Raw genomic sequence first — 20,955 nt, forward strand, 5'->3', positions numbered from 1 at the left:
ACCTAAAGAGTCTGCAATATAGCGTGATTAACAAAAAAAACCCACAAAAATTAAGATGTAAAAGTAAGATGTCAGTATCTCAATTCAGTACATATTACATGGCATTCAGCGGCATGGACTACAATGGCACCTTGTATTTCTGTGTACTATATATTAAAGGAATCTGCTATAAGTCAAGCGTTCAGGTTCCCCAGTTCCCTGTATTCTCAAGATAAAGTTGTATGATGCTGAAAATCTCATCTTTTGTCTATAGCCAGAAAAAGTGAAAAATGGTGAGGGACCGATCTGCACCAAGTTCTGTCTTACATTAAAAAAATTGCAGAAAGGCAGTCTTTCTACCTTCTGAATGTCATCAAGCTCCAACCAACGTGAATATTATATTCTGTTCTCGTAAACGAAGTCCCTCAAGCCTTCACAGTTTCCTTCCTCTAGTGATTATGGCTACTTGTTCCTATTCCTCCAACTGTTCTAAAACAAAAAGAACAATAAATATACTTCAGATTACACACTGACCGGACAACCTTTTTTGTCATTTCTAACAGGAACTGGGCATAACTGTCCTACTGGGTCCTTCACTCTCCGCTTTCTGTGCCGTTCCCCAAATGTCACCATCTGTTTCTCGTATTATCTCCTTCCCGTCCCACTTATTTCCCTGCTTTGCTTTCCACCTATTTGCATTCTATCATCTTCTCAGTCTAACTTTTTCTCTACAGCATGAAAAACAGCTTCCTATTCCTGATCTCCTTATCACAGCAAAGTTCCTAAGGCTCGCTTCCTGTCAGTGTTCATGACCTCCAGCCTCGACTGAGAAAATATCCAGCACAGCGCAAGGCTCTTCCCATTCTGCCAGCATTCAATGACAAGCTAAACCAGGGGTAGGCAACTGTGGAACCTCCAGATGTTGTTGGACTACAACTTCCATCATCCCTGGCCACTGGCCATGCTAGTTGGGGCTGATGGGAATTGCAGTCCAACTACGTGTGGAGGATCACAGTTGGCCACCTCTGAGCTTAACATTACTTCAAAGCAAACCCTTCCTCTTAGAAGTCACTCTGCTGAACTCACTGACATTACTTAAGTGACATTGTTGACTCATGGCCCTCTAATGCCTTTCTATTTTTTTAAAAATAGAATCAGCTTTCAGCAAAGTGAAGTAGCTGCTTCATACAGAGATTCTGACAAGGTTTCTTGCCTCCAAAGTGATGCCAATCCAAATGCCTTCCAGCATCTCTGACCATTGGCCATCTGGAAGGCATCCTGACCTACGGTCTTGCTCAGATGACCAGCAGGGTACACTGTGTGGGGGGAAGAGGTGGGGGAGATGAATCACAGGGGCAGACCCCACCCCTGGCCTCTGAACTGAGACAATACACATGGGAGGCCTTACTTTTTGCAGGGTTCTTGTGCATATACAATTGTGCGTGTACAAATTCTGCTCAGAGCTTCAGATGATTGCATGGAGGGCAGGGGCAGAAGAAAGCAAAGAGAGCACTGCTGGATCAAACCAAGGACCTATTTATCTAATCCAGCATCCTATTTCCCAAAATGGCCAAGGTTATGGGAAACCCTCCAAAAGGGGACAGGGGAGCTAGACCTTTCTCCCACTGTTCTAAATGGTAGGGTGGCACCGCCATTAATATTTCCTCTTGCCTTTAGAAATAAGGCATTCAGAAGTCATGTTTAGATGGCAAGCAGGAGCCACACTCGGGTGGGGGAGATCGGATTACACCAATAGGCCGCTGCCTTGGCACCACACATTCAGTCCAACTTCAGATCCTATGCTTGTATAAAGACCCAACAGCTAAGGCGAGTTCCTGTTAAAAGGGAAAAAGAAAGTTGTTCAGTGTTTTATCTAAAGCAGGGTTGGCTAATGTGTGGTCTTCCACATGTGGTTGAACTACAACTCCCATCAGTCACAGTAAGCATGGCCAATGGTCAGAGATTATGAGAGCTGAGGTCCAGCAAAGTTCTCAAGTGTATTTATTGCTCCAATGACCTTAGAAACTTTTTGAGTTCATGTGCAGAATGCAAATGTTTAGTTGTTTAAAATGTAAAAATGACTATGGAAGGCATTATTTTAAACAAAGAAAAAATAATGGCTTAGCTTTTGATCCCAGTGTACATCTCCTTTTCCCTACACAGTGCTTTAGATTTAGAAACAAATTTCAGATCCTGCAGCATCTGACCTATTTGCAAAATTCTTAAAACAGAAAGCCAAATAAAAAATGCAGCACAGTGTGTTTAGGAAAGTTAAGCTTCCGGATACACATTCTTGCCATGGGTATCTGATCTGAAAAGTGTTGTCCTGGGATTGCATTTGGCATGCCAATTAGACACTCTTAGTTATTTCAAAATACAATTATTACTGGGAATGCAGACATGTGAATCACCTTTAAAGTAAAAGCTATTTTCCCCCAAAGAGAAACTATTAAAATTCGAAAGCTATTTTGCAGGGCTGGCCCTACCATTGGGCATAGTAATGTACTTGCTTCAGACAGCTGTTTTGGGGTGTCGTGAAAGGGCAGCAAATTATTAGTTACTTAATTTATTGTTTTATTTTCTGCTCTCAGGGATGGGGAGAGGTACAGTACTTTTGGGATTTTCTGCCTCAGGTGCAAAATAGCCTGAGCAATCTTGCTATTTTGACTTTTCTTTGCAAAGTCTGTTTGATCATATGCGTAAGGGAGTTCCCCATGGGATAGTCCCTCACACATCCAAAATCTCCTGGGTGGGCTGCATGTGGTACTTTGAAGTCCCAACTTCAGAATTTTAAAGTGCTCAATCACCTGATGTTACTGTGATATCAGGTGACTAACAAATGGGAAACCCTCCCCACTTGTGAAGTTTGGCTTGCAAGTCTAAATCCTGATGAGGATCAGGCCCAAAGAGACAAACAGATTCCCCACCCCTATAATAGGGAAATAAAACAACAGTATTTTCAAATATTACTGGAAGATTCTCAGGGAGTAATAATAATCAGCCCATGAGCCTTATCACTCAAAACATAAACAGATTCATAAGCTCTTGGAAGAAAGACTGAACTTTGGCTTTACAAAAGCATTTCACTTTTAGGGAGCTAAAATAGGTTTGCTCGATGAGATGCTCTGACGTCTAAGAATTACTGACATGTTGCTGCTGCGCATATCAGGACATTTCTACAAATCTCGGCTAAAGGCTATGGGAATTGGAGAAATGCCAAGATTAGATGTGTTATGTCACTCACAGTTGTGCCCCCTCCTACTCCCACGTGACACTCGTAACTTTTTTGCTCTTTTCTTTTGCTTAATGTATTACTATGTGCTCCATCAAATTACAGGAAGCCACAAAATATACATAATCACATCCTGAAGAGGAAAGCGGCTTTCACTTTTTACTGCCTGCAAACAGCCACCAAATCCATCTTGTTCTCTAACACACACTTTGAATCTAATTTGACAAGCCATCCCAAGGACAGTTTAACAAAAGTCTATTTGAAAGCAATATATGGAGGGTAGAGCACATGATCTCCAAGCACACCTGAATTTACCAGTTAACATGTGAGGAAGGGCCATAGTTCAGTGCTAGAGAACACATTTAGCATGCAAAAGGCCCCACGTTCAATCTCTGGAGTCTCCAGTTAGAGCTAGGAAACACCCCAGTCCACTTCCAATCAGTGTAGACAATAATTAGCTAGATTGGCCAATAATATGTTCAATATAAGGCAGCTTCCTAGGTTCCTAAGGTTGTCAGGTGGTAGAGCTGGGAGCAGGCCTGCCCCAACCATGAGGCAGGATGAAGCTGCTGCCTCAGGCAGTGGAAGTCCCTGAAGCCGCACCCCAATGAGCACTGCTACCTGCCCTGTTGCCTGCATGGCTGGCAGAGAAGTGGTGCCAGCATCAGCACTAATTTCCCACGAGATCTCAGCGAAATCTCACAAGATCTTGTGGTGGACACGAGAACTTGCTGGGAATCGGCACAAGCAGTGGAAGTGGCAGGGCAGGGCGACACATCCTGTTTCACCTCAAGTGACAAAAACAGGATGAGCCACACCTGGCTGGGAGAGACTTCTACCTGAGACCCTAGAGATGCCCCAGTCACCTGGTGAACTAACAGGAATATTCAACTTTTTTCAACCTTTAATCCAAACATTAGAGGAATGAGTTTGATGTTAAAGTCACTGGTTTGATTCGCTTCAGGTCAGGTAGCAAGTCCTAACCTTCTGGTTGAAGAAGAGAGAGCTCAAAGGCCAGACTATAAGGCAAACTTCATGTGTAGCTAGGGCATTTCAAAATGCTAAGAGGAACATCCGCTTTCCCTCCCTCATTGCTATTCTTCCAACACATTACATAGCCATCCTTACATAACGGCTCAGGGATGGTTTTGCTGTGGGGAGAAAGCCTGACTCATGTTCTTAGCTGTGGCTGTGGTACGTCAATACCCTCTGTAGCCACTCTCTCAGTAGCCCTGCCCTTACAAAATCTTTTCAGCAAATGCCCACACCCCCAGCTTGCCCCTCAAAGGCTGTGCAAGGAGTATGACACAGCCTGTCACAGATGTGCTGTCAGGTTTGGTGCAAACAGATGCAAACTAGTAGTCATTATCTCCAACTTAAATGGAACCTACCATTAAATATTTAAATAAATACGTAGACTTGGTGCAAGCTGCCCCACTATTGCGTGAAAGGGTGGCTAGAAGAGAAACTGGGTTGCACACAACTAAGTGCTGCCCAGAACAGATCTATTGAAATTAATTGCCCTAACTTGGTAGAGTTTTAATGTTTTATACAATGCAATAAGAAGAATGATACACACACACATCCCTCTACCCTTTGTTTCTTATTTCGCTGAAGCAACTTGAAGTTTTGTCTAAAAATCATGAACAGAAAAAGGTTCACATTATTTCCAACTACACCTGCCTTCTACAAATTGCACTATCCTTTTATTTGATTTGGCTCAGAACATGACTGTACACACCTAAATTTGTTAATCACCCAACCCCAGATGCCTTATATTCAGAATATAAGAATACACAGCAAAGGATCTGGATATCCATCACCTTGTGAAAAACAAAATCAGCAAAGTCATAGCAGCGGGATACAGTTTACTGCTTTTTCTTCCCAGGGTGAAAAGGTCCTTTTTAAGGCATTGCCTCATAACGGTTGATGTAATTAGCTTTCAGAGATAATAAAAGCTCCTAAGATTGTTTAAATAAAGCTTCACTGGGAAACTCCCTATCAGAAAACAAACCATTTTAATCTCTACCAGATTGAAATCAGAAAGGAGGCCAGGTTGCTATAGGAATAAAAAGGCAGTAGTGCAAAGGCTCACACAAAGGAAGTTCACAGATGAGGATGAGACATGTGAATTGGATTGGGCTTTTTTTTGCAACTTGAATTGGTTTTGAACATGAGCATTGGCAAGATGTGCTGAACGTTAGCATTTCCAAAACACACCAATGTTAGAGGTTTGTTTATGAAACAGAAACATAGTCCTTTCATGCCTGTAACAAATAAAACTGCACTTTATTTCTGTGATTAAGAAGAAGACGCTCAACAATAAGATCAAGCGAACCAACTTTCAATAAAGGTTAGAACCCAGACGCTAAATGCACATAAGTGAATTAGGAAACTTCTCCCACACATGTGGAAAAGCCTTTTAAGCACAACACCTCTAAAACAATGAGTCAAAAGGTGCTTCCTCTGCATAGAAGTCCCTCCTCCCTCTAACTATGCTCTGAGCTAATCATTTACAAGCCTGGAAGTGAAACAGGCGCTTTGACAGCAAGAAAAGGAAAAGGAGGAGGATGCTTTTATCAAAGGTCGCCCGCCCAGAAAGCGGGTTGAAAGGTCTTGCCGTCCAAGAAAGAAGGGGAATCCCAAGACAGGAGCTGAAGACCTCCTAGAGTCTCTGCATGAGCATGTCTTTAACAAAAACTTGCCACGGAACTTACAGACCCTCCAAGTGCCCCTATTTTGAAGGGACAGTTCTGGATTTACAGAAGCCACCTAGGTTTCTGATTTGATCCTGGAATGTCCCACTTTTCCTTGGGACATCCCTATTTTCATCAGAGAAATGTTGGAGAGTATGGAGTTATGTGACCCCCCGAGTCAAGAAGATAAGTAACTATACAACCTTTAGAAGACATCTGAAGGAAGCCCTGTATATGGAAGTTTGTTTATGTTTAATGTTTTATTATGTTTTTATATATGTTGGAAGCTTGTTGCTGCTGCTGCTGCTGCTATTCTACAAAATATAAGCAAATCAGAATGAGAGAAAACGGCACTTGGAGCCTCAGAACACAAATACTAAACTATTAGTATGAGGAAGTAGCTTTCTTTTTTGCCTTGCAGGTCCAGTGAGAAGGGCCAACCAAGTCGGATCTTCATCATCTGCATCAGCATTCAGAGTTAATCTAAACCAACTAGCACAGAAGAAGCCAACATGGTGCCCTTTAGATGTTGTGGATTACATCTCTCATCATCCATTAACTTGCATGGCCAATAGTAAAATTATCTAGAGGACACTATGCTGGATACCCCAAACTAGCAAGTTAGCTGCTGTTAGTGCTTTCCCCTGATGGCTTAACCATCAGCTTAAATCAGGGGCGGGGACCCTTTTCAGCAAAAGGTGGTGGGTGAGTCCAGAGGCAAAAGTGTGTGTGGGGGGGAAACAATTATGTTATTTCTACCTTCGTACAGTACACTAATTTCTACACGCAGTCACACACCCTTCTCTATCCTCAATCTAGGAAAGTGAGATGCACTATTAGACTTTAAGGGCACATTCCAGCCAGGCAAACATACTTGAGTACAAAAGCAAGGCTAGAGGAGGGTGTGGCTTGGGAAGAACTGCTAGGGTCCAGTTAAGAGAGGATTCCTAAGGTCCCCCATCCCTGTATTACATGGATACTCCCATAGGCAAGCTGTGTCCTCTCCTCTCGGCTGCTCTTTATGTGTCCTAAAGGTCCTATAGATCTCTGGACACAGATCTTGAATATTGAACTTTGCCTCCATAGTGATTCACTTGTCTCTGTCTAACCACCACCCCAACAGCCACTGGCTTCAATGGGAAAAGCATTTGCAGTATCAAGCCTTCACTAAATCTACACAGCTGCGATGAAATCAGCCAAAGTAAACTCCTAGCCAAAACCTTCTCTGTCGTGACTTAACAGTGAGGCAGAGCCTCTCAGAAATGCAATTTTTAAAAGAAAGGAAAAAAGAAAACTAGCTTTATGCAGATCATGACCTTCAGATAAGCTATTCTCTTGCAATCTAAACAGGTCTCCTTCAAGGTCTGGTATAGCAAATTTAATCTCAAATTCTTATCACTAAACCATCCTTGCATGCAGAAACTGAGAAACTGGTCTGGGCCATCTGTTTAAGCTTTAGTTCAATGCTTCCGATTGAAAATGACGTTTATCAGAGTGAAAACCTTTTGCCTTTGAAAAAATACATATGCTGTTGAGATGAAGTGTTCCCACAATATATATGAAGAACTGCAACTGGCATTAATAATCTACGTATAGTTGAAGGTTAGGGGTTTTTTGCTTATACCGCAAAAAGTTCAGCACAGTAACCTTCTAAATGATGAATAAGGGACTTTGCGTACAGCTACACTAGGAGGATACGCACTGCTTTCGGCTGCAATGCATAAATTTTTAAACTTGATGCTCCCAAAGAGAAAATAACGGCATTTTGATGGAAAGAGACCAAGAAACTGATCCAAAGGTAATCCCCAAAGTGCCTTCAGCATTGTGCTGCTTTTCAGTCCAGTGAAGCTATAAAAGAGCTAATTGCACTTAAGTCATCATACCATTGAATGATGGCCACTACAGAGGCACTATGGTAGGGAGGCAAATGTTTTTCCAATCTGTGGTCCCCATAGGTGGTAGGCCATATTCAAGCCCACACAGACACACACGCATTAACCCACAATGATCTGAAGCCACACATATAAACCCACTCAACAACTCCAAGGGAAAAGCTGCTACTTGAAACACATTTCACATAGCCCAGAATACCCAATTTAGAGACAATGACACTCTCCTTGTCTCCTCACACAATCCAGCCTTTGCACTGCCCATCAACCATGCATTTTGGACTGCTAAATGTTTTCACAATCCCCCCATTCTTGCAAAGGGATGCTGCCCATTGCACACAACACACACACATTTTTTATTCTTTTGCGAACTCTCATACACATGCAGCTGTTTTTAAAGAAGTGAAGAAGCAGTGCAAGGCTGCCTCTCTAAACGTTGCTGTCATTCAAGGACAGTTTTTTCCTTAAGCCAAGAGTGAAACTGATCAGACTAGAATCTCGTTGCCATTCAGTCTTCTCAATTTCAACAGCCCCTTGACTTGCCAGGCTAGAAGAATCAACTGCAATTAGGATAGGAATGCACAAGCATTTCTTCCCACAGTGACTCTCTTCCCTCCCATTCCATTTCTACAGATATCAAGCTACAAGTGCTAGTGTCATTGTACAAAATTAAGGGGGAAGCTGTTCCCAGTGCTCTTCAGAAATACAGTAACTGCCTGCCTGTACCCAGAACCCTCAACACATGTGGGAGGGGGGAGTTCCCTGAATTAATGTGCAATAGATCTATACTATTTCAAATCTCTATGGAATCAGTCCTCAAACTGCCTTGCTAGCACATTTTAAAGGTGTAGGCCAGGTTTGGTATGTCTGTGGTCCTCCATATATTAAACTACATATCCCATTTTTTCTTACCATTGACCATATTGGCTGGAAGCTGGTGTCCATAACATCTGGAGAACAACAAAGTTCTTCACCCCTGGCCTACTCTGACTGCCAGGGGCTTTCTAGGTTTCAGACAAAGGTGTTTCTCAGCACCTGTTACCTAAGAAACTTTAAACTGGAGGTTCTCAGGTTGAAGCCCGAGCTCTTACACATGCAAAATATGTGATCTACAACTGTGTTGTACCCCTCCCATTCTAATAACAGAGAATAATAAATAAATAAATAAATAAAGAGAACAACAATCGTCGTCAAAGCGGATCACAAAAACTATGTTTTCTAGAATATCAGTATTTTATAGTCAAAACAACAGCCAAAGAAGGGTAGGAGGTCAGGATAGATCTACATGACAAATGATTACTAGTGACACATACCAACATTTAAAGTCAACATCATGTCAGTTCAATAACACTTGATGAACAGAACTGTGGCGTTTGGAGATTATTGTCCTTTTTTAGTAAGCACCATTTGTAGTTTTCAAGATTTATAACACTAGTTAAAATCGTGTGGAATTTTGAACTACATTCAGCAGGGTCTTGAGAGTCTATCACAGAAATCTGGTGGAAAATGTGCTGGCTTTATTACTAGGCACAGACATAAAACATGTTCTGAAAGGAAGAGGTGAGCTACTCTTGGAAGTTGGAGAGACAAAACCTCCCTCTGGCCCACTACACTCTATGGCTGGATCATGCCAAAGTCAGATCAACCCCTCCCAGTTGATACAAACATAAGGCTGTGTGCAACTTGTAACTAGTGTTTATTATGAGTGCAAGGAATTAACTCTCATTCTACAACTCTTAGATAATGGGAGTTGTAGTCCAACAACATCTAGCAGGCACCAGATTGAGGAAGGCTGGAAACAGACAATGCTAGGCTAGATTGGGAAATACTAGGCTAGATTGGTGCCTCGCAAGACGAAAAGAATCCGTTCCGCGAATCTCTTCGTCTTGCGGTTTCTTTGTCTTGCGAAGCAACCCTATTAGCGGCTTAGCGGCTATTAGCGGCTTAGCGGCTATTAGCGGCTATTAGCGGCTATTAGCGGCTTAGCGGCTATTAGCGGCAAAGCGGCAAAGCGGCTATTAGCGGCTTAGAAAGGGGGGGGGAGTGAAAAAAATTGCAAGACGTTTTCGTCTTGTGAAGCAAGCCCATAGGGAAATTCGTCTTGCGAAGCACCTCGAAAAACGGAAAACCCTTTCGTCTAGTGGGTTTTTCGTCTTGCGAGGCATTCGTCTTGCGGGGCACCACTGTAGTCTGATCTGGTGAAAAGCAGCTTTCTATGTTTCCAATCACAACTTAGCTTTTCCAGGTATCAAGACCTTTGTTGAACTATATCAAAAATATTTGAATAGAGATCTCATTACCCCTCTGGTTACTTGATTAAAAGCAATTTCATAATAGGTTGTTAGGTTGATTTTCAGAATCAAAGCAGAGTGGAAATAATTGCTTTAACATAATGGATTCAGCACTCCTACCTTGCTACTCCTATCAAGGCATCCAGAGCCACAATCCTGTACTTAACTATTTTATTTTTTTTAAAAATGAGTTTGCTGCCTTTATTTAGTTCCCCGCCCCCCAATAACACTTGATACCTTTTAGATAATATGCAGTAGATATAGTAATAAGCTCACAGTGTTAGCTGTTCTTTACATCTTTTAAAATTTTAAAAAACTCTGTAACATTTTAATTGCAAAAAATATCTGTGGGAAAACAATAGTATTTATTTTGGCTAGCTCCCATTTAATGTGTCCGTTGCCAGGCATTCAGTTCCTTGCTGTGGCAAAGATTGCTTCTGTTCCAGTTTTATGGTGCCTCAGTCTTAAAGCAGCTGAGAAGTTAAAGCCAATAAGTTGCTGGCTTACAGTGCAATCCTATGCATGTATGCTCAGAAGCAAGCCCCTTTGTGTTTAATGGTGCTTACACAAAAGAAAGTAGGTATAGGTTTACAGCCTTATAGCCCTTGCAAAACAGAAAGTTGTAACAAAGGATCTTCATCTTTGAACTTGCATTCCCCAGTTGGTCACTAGAGCACAAGGATAGTGACCTTTAGGGCATGCTGCAAAGTTTATCTTTTCTCCCAGGCTTTCTCTGGGAAAAAAGGACTTTCTCTCAATCCCAAACTGCACATCTGCGTGCTTTTTAAAAAAGCAGATTTGCCACAAACCCATCTAAGCTCTGGGGTAGAGGCTCAATTTTAACATCAAACGGGATGCAGTGGTGAGCCCCCCCCCCCCGCCCAATGTTAAATTCCCTGCTCGTGGGCCATGTTGGCTGGGCTGATGGGAACTGGGGCCCAACAACAAACATCTGGAGGACACAAAGTTTCAGAAGGCTCCCTAATGTGCAGGCAGAGGTCTTTGCCACTACCTACCTGGTTATTACAATAATTATTTTAACTGGAGAGGCCAGGGACCAAATGTTAAACCTTCTTTATGAACAAAGCCAAAGTCAGGATTCAACTCTGGCCAGACCTCAACCCCCAATGTCTCTTCCATTGATAAGCAAGGAAGCAGGACCCTCCAGAATATCTCCATACCACCAATGATCCTGAGGAACCATTGGACCTGGACATCCTTACTCCAGACTGAAGATCTCCCCACCAGCTGCCTAGGTTCCTGGCCTGCTCTCAGACCTCCCCTGTGGCCACAAGAGCAGATGAGATGGTGAGCCATGAAAGAACTTAAGAGTGGCTACCAAAGGACCTGGCTAGCTATCTGTAAGGCTATTCAGGAGGGGGAATCACAAGAAAATTCCTCTGTGGATCAGTACCTGACAGGAAGGAGGTGGAGCCTCCAGGTCTGAGCTGCTTCATTGCTGAAGCAATAGCTTCAAGCTCCAGCCTTCCTGACCTCTAGGGCCACTATATGCTCTTCCACTGAGTCACAGTCCCTCCCAACTAAAATCAATAAATACCATTGATTGCATTGTCTTCTTAGAGGAGACACATTGCATACAAGATACAAGCAGCAGCATAAAATTTTCAGGGATCAGTCCTGATATTTATTAATATAAAAAAAATTGGAGATTGGACGTGGACCTTCTACACACAAAGTCATATCACCAAGCTACAGCCCTTACCCATCTTTAAGCATCACACTGAACACTGTTTTCTTTAGGCATCATAAAAGCCAACCTATCTATCATTTCCATCCAAACGTTTACAATCTGACCCCATGCATATTTACTCAAAAGTCAACTCCCACTGACTTTAATAACACTAGGACAGCACAGTTGATATGAATAGTAACTGTGACAGTATGATATTCACTTTGGCATTGAAAGCAGCTGCACTGATGCTGATGTGAATGTTCAGGGGTCTGTTGAGTTGCACTATTATATTTAACAGATGCTAATAGGATTGCTTTGTAGGGATAAGTGTGACATGGTGAGAACAGCTACCATAAATCAGGTTTTCACTGTCAGACAGCTGAAATGTACTCGCTCTTCTCACCTTGACTAGAAGGAAACTTGGCTTGCTGTTCCTCACTGCATGAATGTATGTTGAGAGAGTTAGAGTGGAAATAATGCGGCTTAATAGTAAAAAGTAGGAACAGGGGATATCATGGCATGCACATAGTTGTGCCACTGTCTGTTGCTGAAGCCTTAAAGTACAGTACGTAGAATTTAGTCCCATTGTTTCCAATAGGACTTACATACAGTTAATGTGTGCACAGGACTGCTTCATATTCAGTTCAATGCGGCTTACTGAGTAAGCCCCATTAAATACAATGTGACTTAATTCTGAGTAGGCATACATGGGATGATTCTGTTAATGACTTTGACACACGCCATTCCTAAGCATTTTTAACTGGCACAATAAGGACCAAAACACCACAGGGAATTTTGTTACTTGAGTTTTTCAGCTTTGTTTTATAAAGGAAAATAAAAGGCATTTAGATGTTGTGCACTAAAATCAGGCAGCAAAGAATGATTGAAACATAGTGATCTGGTTCACATTCAGGCAAGAGTTGGTAATGATTTGACTGTAACTACAAACTTCTTCAACTTCAGTGAAGTTGCAAAAGATCCCAAGGGGGCAGCAAAAAAGTATGATTGTTGAACCTACATTTAGGAATCAAGTAATAATACAACATACTTAACTCTGATTCAAAAGTACTAACTGTCAAATCAATTTAAGTTTTGTTTTTGTTTTAAACAGGAAAACAGTGATTCCCTCTTATGCACATTTCATGACAAAGAAATGGTCTAAAGTGAGGGACAGCCCTTTAAAGAATCAGCTGGTTAAATACAGAACACTCAACAACCATACATTGGCTACAAACTTTTGACAGAAACAGTCCAGACATGCAAAGCTGTATTAACTTACAGTGTTATCCTGCATTGAAAGATGTAGCCACAAGAATGAAACAGCAATAATCAGAAGGATATAATTTTGTACAACTCGTCCAAACGACATATTATGCTGGTTGTTGCTCTGTCCAATTCAGTCAATACCACAAAACCACAAATGGCAAACCTACACTCGAAAATTCATAAACCAAACTTGCTCTTGCCGTCCTGGAATGACACTGCCTGGCAGCCCAGCTGTATGCAAGTTTACCCCAAATAACTCACTGTATTCAGTGGATATTACTCCCAAGTAAGTGAACATGAGACTGAGAGTGTAACTTTCTTGAACACACTCATTTAAATGCCAATATACTAGTGCTCCCAGGAGAGTTAAAAGGCATGTCCAATTGTCCAATCCTATGCAAGTTTACCCAAAAGCAAGCCCCAGCAAGTTCAATTAGGCTTATTCTCAAGTAGGTGTGCAGCCTAAGTTTCCGTCCATCCAGAGCTCTTCAATAGTATTCATCCACTTGATTTCATTTATTCCTGGTCCACACCCGCAACACAAAGTTTACAAACCTTCCCGGGGTCACACAAAAAGCCTGCAACAAGCTGTGAACAAAACTCACCTAACACTGGTGTTTAAAGAAGTAAAGAAAATGCAGCATTACGCTAAGATGTTTTGGCTGCACCATTTAAAAACAGTGATGTATTGCTGTTATATGGGAGTATGGTCCCAGAAACTTTTTATCAAAATGTAAACACAGCAAGAGCAGCATAGTTCAGATGCTTCACAAATCAAAAGGGAAATCATAGCCAAAAACTCAGAAGCATAATAGTAGCAGTTGCGCAATAGTAAACAACACAGAGAACGCCGTAAGAACTGCTTTGGGCACGTGCCTGAATAATGCACAACTGCACAGAATCAAAAAGACAAATTTTAAAAAATGAAATGATGTAAAATATCAACTTCCATCACAGAGACAGACAATTTCCTACTGTGAACTTCGCTCAAAGGCTCCCACTGCAGTGGCGTAGCGTGGGTTGTCAGCACCCGGGGCAAGGCAAGTAATTTGCGCCCCCTAACCCGTGGATTTGCGCCCCCTAACCCCAGATGTTGCGCCCGGTGCGGTCGGGCTCCCCTGCACCCCCCACGCTACGCCACTGTCCCACTGAGTTGATGCACCTGGGGGGGGGCAAGGGGGGTTTATTTTAAAAGTATTCCTGCTGCTTTCATGAAAGACCATGCTGTAGATTGTGCAAGGGGACTGACTGATCTGATATGTTGCACACACACACACCGGCTTTTACTTTTTATTTCATTTTGTTTGTCGGATCTCTAACTGGATTTGCGATTTCTTTTAGCTAAATCCATTAGTGTGTCGCTGTTGTCTTTTTTTACAGATTTGTTTTCATGAAAGATTTTCTTGACTCTCAAAAGTGCATGCCTTGTGTCTCTTTTTCAGGTTGTACGATCTTTCTGTTGTTGTCGTGTGTGTGTGTGTGTTTAGGACTCACGATCTTTCTGTTGTTGTTGTTGTTGTTGTTGTTGTTGTTGTTGTTGTTTGTTGTCTCCCTCGGATCTCCAATCCTGCAAGAGTTCCTGCGCCAAGGAAGCGACTCCTCTCGGCGTATAAAAAGTCGCCTGGCATAAACCGCAACCGTTTGCTCCTCTCAGAAACGAACCTATATATGAAACTACCCCATATGTGAGGGGTTTCCGATTTTGTTCCCATTAAAAAAAAAATGGGAACCAGCTACCATGACATGTTTCCCGCGAGGGTGGAAACACAAAACGTGACTTTTCTTCGCGGGAGGATTTCCTCGTCTTATGCTGTTCTCGGGAGGGAGAAGAGACGGAGGTTGGCCGGCTTCTTCCGAGGGGCTTCAGGTCTTCGCGACGGGTTGAAGAAGGTGGGTTCGTGGGCCGAAGCGGACACACCGCGCGGCTCAAAAACGTCTCTATCCCGGGATTGCCCCGCATTTGCGTCCACACGGCGCCGCCGCTTCCCCCCCCCCCCAGCCGTGCCCCACACTCTCCCCACAAACACCCCACACACGCCGGGCTCCTACCTGGCAAATAACCGAAGTTCTCCTCTCGGAGCGCGATGCCCCTTTGCTCCCCTTTTCTCCCGGCTCTGCCTCCCCTTCAGTCCGGAGGAAGCGGCGGAGAAGACTCTCCGATGAAGCCTCTCTGAGGAGAACCGGAGGAACGGACGGGAGTGGCGCGCGGCCCCGCCGCTCAGAGCAGAGAAGGCTTCCCATTGGGCGGAGGGGCGGGGGCGGGGCTCGCGGTGGACACGCCCCTCTCGCTCTTTCTCCCCTCGCACGCCTCGGCGGGTCTTTCAGTCCCCTTCGGGGAGCCCCGGAGGGGGGGACGGGGTAATGGTACGCTCGCAGTGGCGTTTCCTGACGGCCTCCAGATTATTATTATTTTTTTTGGGGGGGGGGAGAGTCCTCGTGGCGGGAGTAAACGTGGGAAGACCCGGGTCTTTCGGCTTGGGGCTGATCTCCGCCGCTACTCCCTCCCTCTCTTCCCGGGTCTCGGCTGTTTAAAAACACGTTGTGCAATATGTATTACAGCTCAGTCTTCCTAAATCCGGACAGTTTCCCTACGGGATCCTCTCTATAAAGGTCGCCGCCGGACAAGTCGGAATTATCACTTTCTCCTACTCAAAACTTCTGAAATTAGTCATTGCAACATTTGCACACACACACCCCCCCCGGGCATGTCCGGTTGATGCAGAATTCCAGGTTTGAGTAGAGTTGCCATATTTCAAAACGTAAAAACCAGGATACCCCAAAAGTTGTTTTTAGGAAACCCCCAAAATTGTTGAGATTTTTTTAAGGGCACCCCCAAAATTGTTGAGATATATTTTTTCTTACCAAAACACCAAATTGACTTGCCTAAGATCCAGGACAAAGCGCCACATTTCAGAAATTCCCCCCAGGCATCATTTCTGCCTTTTAAGGAAACCAACAAAATTATTGAGATTTTTTTTTGGGGGGGGGAGAGTCACTGAAATTGTTGAGAATTTAAGGAAACCACAAAAATTGTAGAGCTGTTTTTTTTTAGGGAACCACAAAAATTGTGGAGCTTTGTGGAAATAACAAAATTCTTCAGCTTAAAAAAAAAAAATCTCGTCTCTTTACACCGACTGCTCCGTCCCCCGCCAAAGAAATATTCCGCCAGCGATCCAACTCATTCCTGACCAGTGAATTTAAGACTGGTTCTTGGTGGCTTCCTGCGTAGCACAATCCTATGTATGTCTATTCAGGAGCAAACCTCACTTAAGTTCAAGAGAACTTGCTAGAAAGGCGGTTTAGGATTGCAGCTTTAAAGTCAACACTGCATTCCTGCAGGATTCAATGGGATTTTCATCCTAACTGTGTTGCATAACTGCTACTCCCCCAGACAGGAACTGCACGCAACAAAAGATTCAAATCATTAACAGCTGGATCGTACATGACAATGCAGAAGCGAGACTGCAAGTATTTATACATGATTTATTCTTCGCACCCCCACCACCACCACGTTAAGATTTGTCCAGTTGCAATAGGGACAGTTAGTTACTCCCAGTACAGAACAAAGTGAATCACCCCCTTGTTTCTCTGTTACAAATCCCCGCTCTGACTTTTCTCTTTAGTTTAATTCAGTTTTTATTATTTTAAATCTAATAAAACAACTTATATTCCCGGAACCTTTCCACATAATAAATCCAATCTTCCACAACCCTTTCTCATGAAACGGTGTCTCTCACCTCTTCCCATCTTGCCACCCTTTCAGACCCCCCACCTCATGATGCCAAAATCCCAAAAGATACAATTAAATTGACAAATAGATAAAAGGAGTGGAGTGATAGGACAGAGGATGGGGGAAGACAGGATTTCCTCCTCCCCCCACCTCGAGATTCTCCATCAGGTGCTCCAGGTAATCCGTAGAATGCCTAACTCATTAACTTTCACACCCAAAAGTATTCAATGCGACCCTGATATAATATAAACTTAAATATAATACTGACAGTAAACCTGTTGATTGCACAATAAAACAGGGATGGGGAACCTCAGAGCAGGTGGCTAAATGCTGGCCTTCCAGCCTCTCTCCCTGGCCCTCAAAGACCCTTGGCTGAAAATGCATCCTTGAAATCTGTTAATGTCATTCGCTTGGAAGGTAGGAAGGGGTGTGGAAACTAGCCTATATTACAAAGGGAAAATTGACATTAGGCCTTCCACTTTTGCCTCTGGCCCTGCCCACCATTGACTTGTGGCCCTCGGAAAGCTGCCCCAAAGGGAATGCAGCCCTCATGCTGAAAAAGGTTTTCCTGTCCCAGCTTGAATGGCAGAAGCATGCCTGCTGTGCTCCTTTGCATTCTGCCATAGAAGCTTGCCTCCCCGTGTGTCCCAATTTAACCAGTGTTAAAGTAAAGGTAAAGGGACCCCTGACCATTAGGTCCAGTCGTGGATGACTCTGGGGATGCGGCGCTCATCTCACTTTATTGGCCAAGGGAGCCGGCTTACAGCTTCCGGGTCATGTGGCCAGCATGACTAAGCCACTTCTGGCGGACCAAAGCAGCACACGGAAACGCCGTTTACCTTCCCACTAGAGTGGTACCTATTTATCTTTGACGTGCTTTCGCACTGCTAGGTTGGCAGGAGCAGGGACAGAGCAATGGGAGCTCACTCCGTCGCGGGGATTCGAACCGCCGACCTTCTGATCGGCAAGTCCTAGGCTCTGTGATTTAACCCACAGCGCCACCCGCATCCCTAACCAGCGTTATTGCATCTCAATTTATCCAGTGTTAAGCAGTTCTCATTATCCCCTCCCCAAGACCAGGAAACTCCTGGCCACTGACTTAGTCAGAGTTTTGAAGGAACAGATGCCAGGAGCAGGACCATTTGTTCCTTGTGTTTTTTTTAATCCCACCTTTCCTCCAAAACTGCTCAATGTGGCATAACCTAGTTTTCTTCCTCCCCGTTTTACCTTCACTACAACCCTGTGAGGTAGGTTAGGCAGAGGCTCAATGACAAGCCTAAGGTCACCTTGTTGACTGTGTGGGGAATCTGAACCCTGAACCTTGGTCTCCCATGTCCTAGTGCGACACTCTAACAACGACACCACACTGGCCCTAGCTCTGGAAGAAGAATATGACATTAAAATCTGCCTAGGAGGAAATTAACTCAGAACAGCGATTGCTGCCAAAGAGTCTCAAAATCAAGTAAGTATAAAAGCCAAATTCCTGGGGAGGCTCCTGTTTCTAATCAATTCTATGCTGACTCATCTTAAGTGAATGACTCACTGCTCCTATTTTGTAGCAATGAAGGAGTAAATGAGCGGACGCCGTCTAGCAGTTACAACTCGAGCTGCCAAGCAGAACTCCCAGATTTGGTAGAGAGACTTTTTCCGGTGTAATAATGCACGAAGTCTTAGGCATGCCATGCACAGCCCAATCCTGTGGCTATTTATTTGGAAGTAAGGTCCAAACTACATGTTACATTGGAGCTCTGCGTTTGGGCTGCCCAACATAACTTTATTTTTAAATTCAGAGCCTCCCCACCCTTATTTGGATCAGGTCCATGGTACGGGGGGGGGGGGTCCAACCTTACCCCCATGCCATTGCTCTAATCCAGACCGCCCCCCTTAAATGCTTTTATTAGGGTTGCCATATTCCCAAAAGTGAAAAGTGTTGAGCGTTTTAGGGCTTTGTCCTGGATCTTAGGCAAGTCAGTTGAAAAATTGTGGGGATGGGGGTTAGCGTTTTTATAAAAAAAAAAAAAAGCTCAACAACTTTCTGCCTTGGTTTTTACTTTTTGAAAAATGACAACCCTAGTTTTGAATCAGAATCAACTTCATTTATGGCTGGTGTTGAGAGAGACAGTGTGGTAGAATAACCAGGCTGCTTCAATTTGGCTTGGCTTTGTTTTGGAATATCTGTACAGAACAATCATTTCAGGGGGAAGAGATTCTGATGTAGCCAAAACAGCAGCACCTACAAACAGGAGGGAAGGTATCAGCAGGCTTGGAGAAACACCAAGGTTTGAAGGAGTACAAAATTGTCTTCAGTTTAGGGAGGGAACTAGGCTGGGGAACTCCACACAAAGCACAGTGAGAACTGAGTGTATACTGTGGCCACGGAAAAGTGAGTGACTGAGCAGGGGAGTGAAAATGGAATTGAATTGCAGAATCATAGCATTGGAAGGGACCACGAGGCTCATCTAGTCCAACCCCCTGCAATACAGAGATCTTTTGCTCAAGGTAGGACTCAAACGCACGACCCTGAGATTCAGAGTCTCAGGCTCTACTATCAGGAATAAGGCATGACTGGCTGTAACCCTAAGCAAAACTGATGCAGGTTCCACTTATATCCCAATATTTTCCACTCATTTCGTGTCTCCTGTTCTGCGGAATCAGCAGGGGAGCATCATCCCAGATTCATACTTCTAAACTCTTAGGTAAATCTGTGGCAAGGAAGACCATATAGCAGGCATGTGCTCAGGGTGTGATTTGTGAATAAAACAAGCCCAAGCAAGAATGCTGCCAGAACGAGGGTCGGGCACAAGTTGGGGCCAATCTCTCTCAACTTTCTGTTTTCAACTTGCTGGAACATTCTGCATGTTGCAGCGTGCCACTGCTGTGCCTTATCACTGCTCTGCTACTTTTAGGATGCATAATCTTTCTGTGCGACCAGAGAGGTGTGGGAGAGGAACGTCCCTTGAACTGAAAGTGAAAAGGGTAAGCTGCAGCTGTATCTGCACATTTAAACGTTAAACATTTTCTAGCCTCTAGGACCGTAATCCTAGAGTGTAAGCCCATAGAAGGAAATTGGATGATACTCAGAAATCTGAAATCTCTGTGTGTGTGCCTAAATGGAGACTGATGACAATACCATTGCTTTTTCTTCCATAGAAGAATCCTGTAAAGGATTTCTGATCAAAATGCAAAAATGATGATGCAGGCATATTTTTACTCCATGCTTTTGTGAGTTGTAAAATTGCTATAGCTTTTGGTCGCAGCAATTAATAAAGGGCACCTGTGCTATCCTTAATTCAGTTGGGGTTTGTGGCTGCTCCACTTTGGGAATTTTGTGGGATTAGCTTTATTTGTGGATCAGGGCACAGAACCCAGAGGATGGGAACACAGTTTGCTGGCTTGAAATAGACTTCACTTCCAATACTGTGTCCTAACTGTTACTCACAAAATTCCTGGAAAAGATCCAAGTGCTTGTTGAGAGAAAGTCACAAATGGAAGTTTTTCCATTAATTCGAAACTTCGGGTGCCCCAGGTTACTGGAGGCTTCGTGGACTGCACAGTGATGGCTGGTGCCAATTGGGAATGGGCAGCAGGCCAGGAGGCCAACAACAGGTGGCGCTAGAGCCAATGACAGATAGAGCCAACTGATTTAAGTTTTATCCTCGTCCTCCTGCCTGCTGGGTTCTACAAGGGGCAACACAGAGGGCTCATCCACACTTGCATTTGCCCTGTGATTTCTAGGCACAGGTCCAAGAGATCTTTCTTTTCTTCAAATGCTTTCCCTGGGGAAACCCGCTGTTCGCTTGATGATTGTTCCATTCAGCCGTAAACAACGGATTTTCCCTATGGAAAGTAGTGGACACGTGCCTAGAAATCATAGGATAATAATAATAATATAATAATAATAATAATTTATTATTTATACCCCAGCCATCTGGCTGGGTTTCCCTGGAGCTAAGGGACTAAGGAGCAGGAGGAAGGTGACAGGCAGTGCTGCTCCCTAGACTAAAAAGGTAAAGGGACCCCTGACCATTAGGTCCAGTTGTGGCCGACTCTGGGGTTGCGGCGCTCATCTCGCTTTGTTGGCTGAGGAAGCCGGTGTACAGCTTCCGGGTCATGTGGCCAGCATGACTAAACCGCTTCTGGTGAACCAGACCAGCGCACAGACACGCCGTTTACCTTCCT

The 20,955-nt window shown here is 43.8% G+C and overlaps 1 protein-coding gene across 1 annotated transcript in view; it reads right to left on the minus strand.

Moving 5' to 3' along the window:
• TGFBR3 (transforming growth factor beta receptor 3) overlaps window positions 1-15,251 on the minus strand; it is a 137,629-nt gene extending 122,378 nt beyond the window's left edge. The window contains exon 1 of the mRNA XM_079981301.1: window positions 15,096-15,251. The gene's annotated coding sequence lies outside the window, so the exon portion shown is untranslated. The remainder of the gene's footprint in view (window positions 1-15,095) is intronic.
• Between the last annotated feature and the right edge of the window lie 5,704 nt (window positions 15,252-20,955).

This window comes from Podarcis cretensis (assembly GCF_951804945.1).
Source record: "Podarcis cretensis genome assembly, chromosome: 6".
Classification (NCBI taxonomy): Eukaryota; Metazoa; Chordata; class Lepidosauria; order Squamata; family Lacertidae; genus Podarcis; species Podarcis cretensis.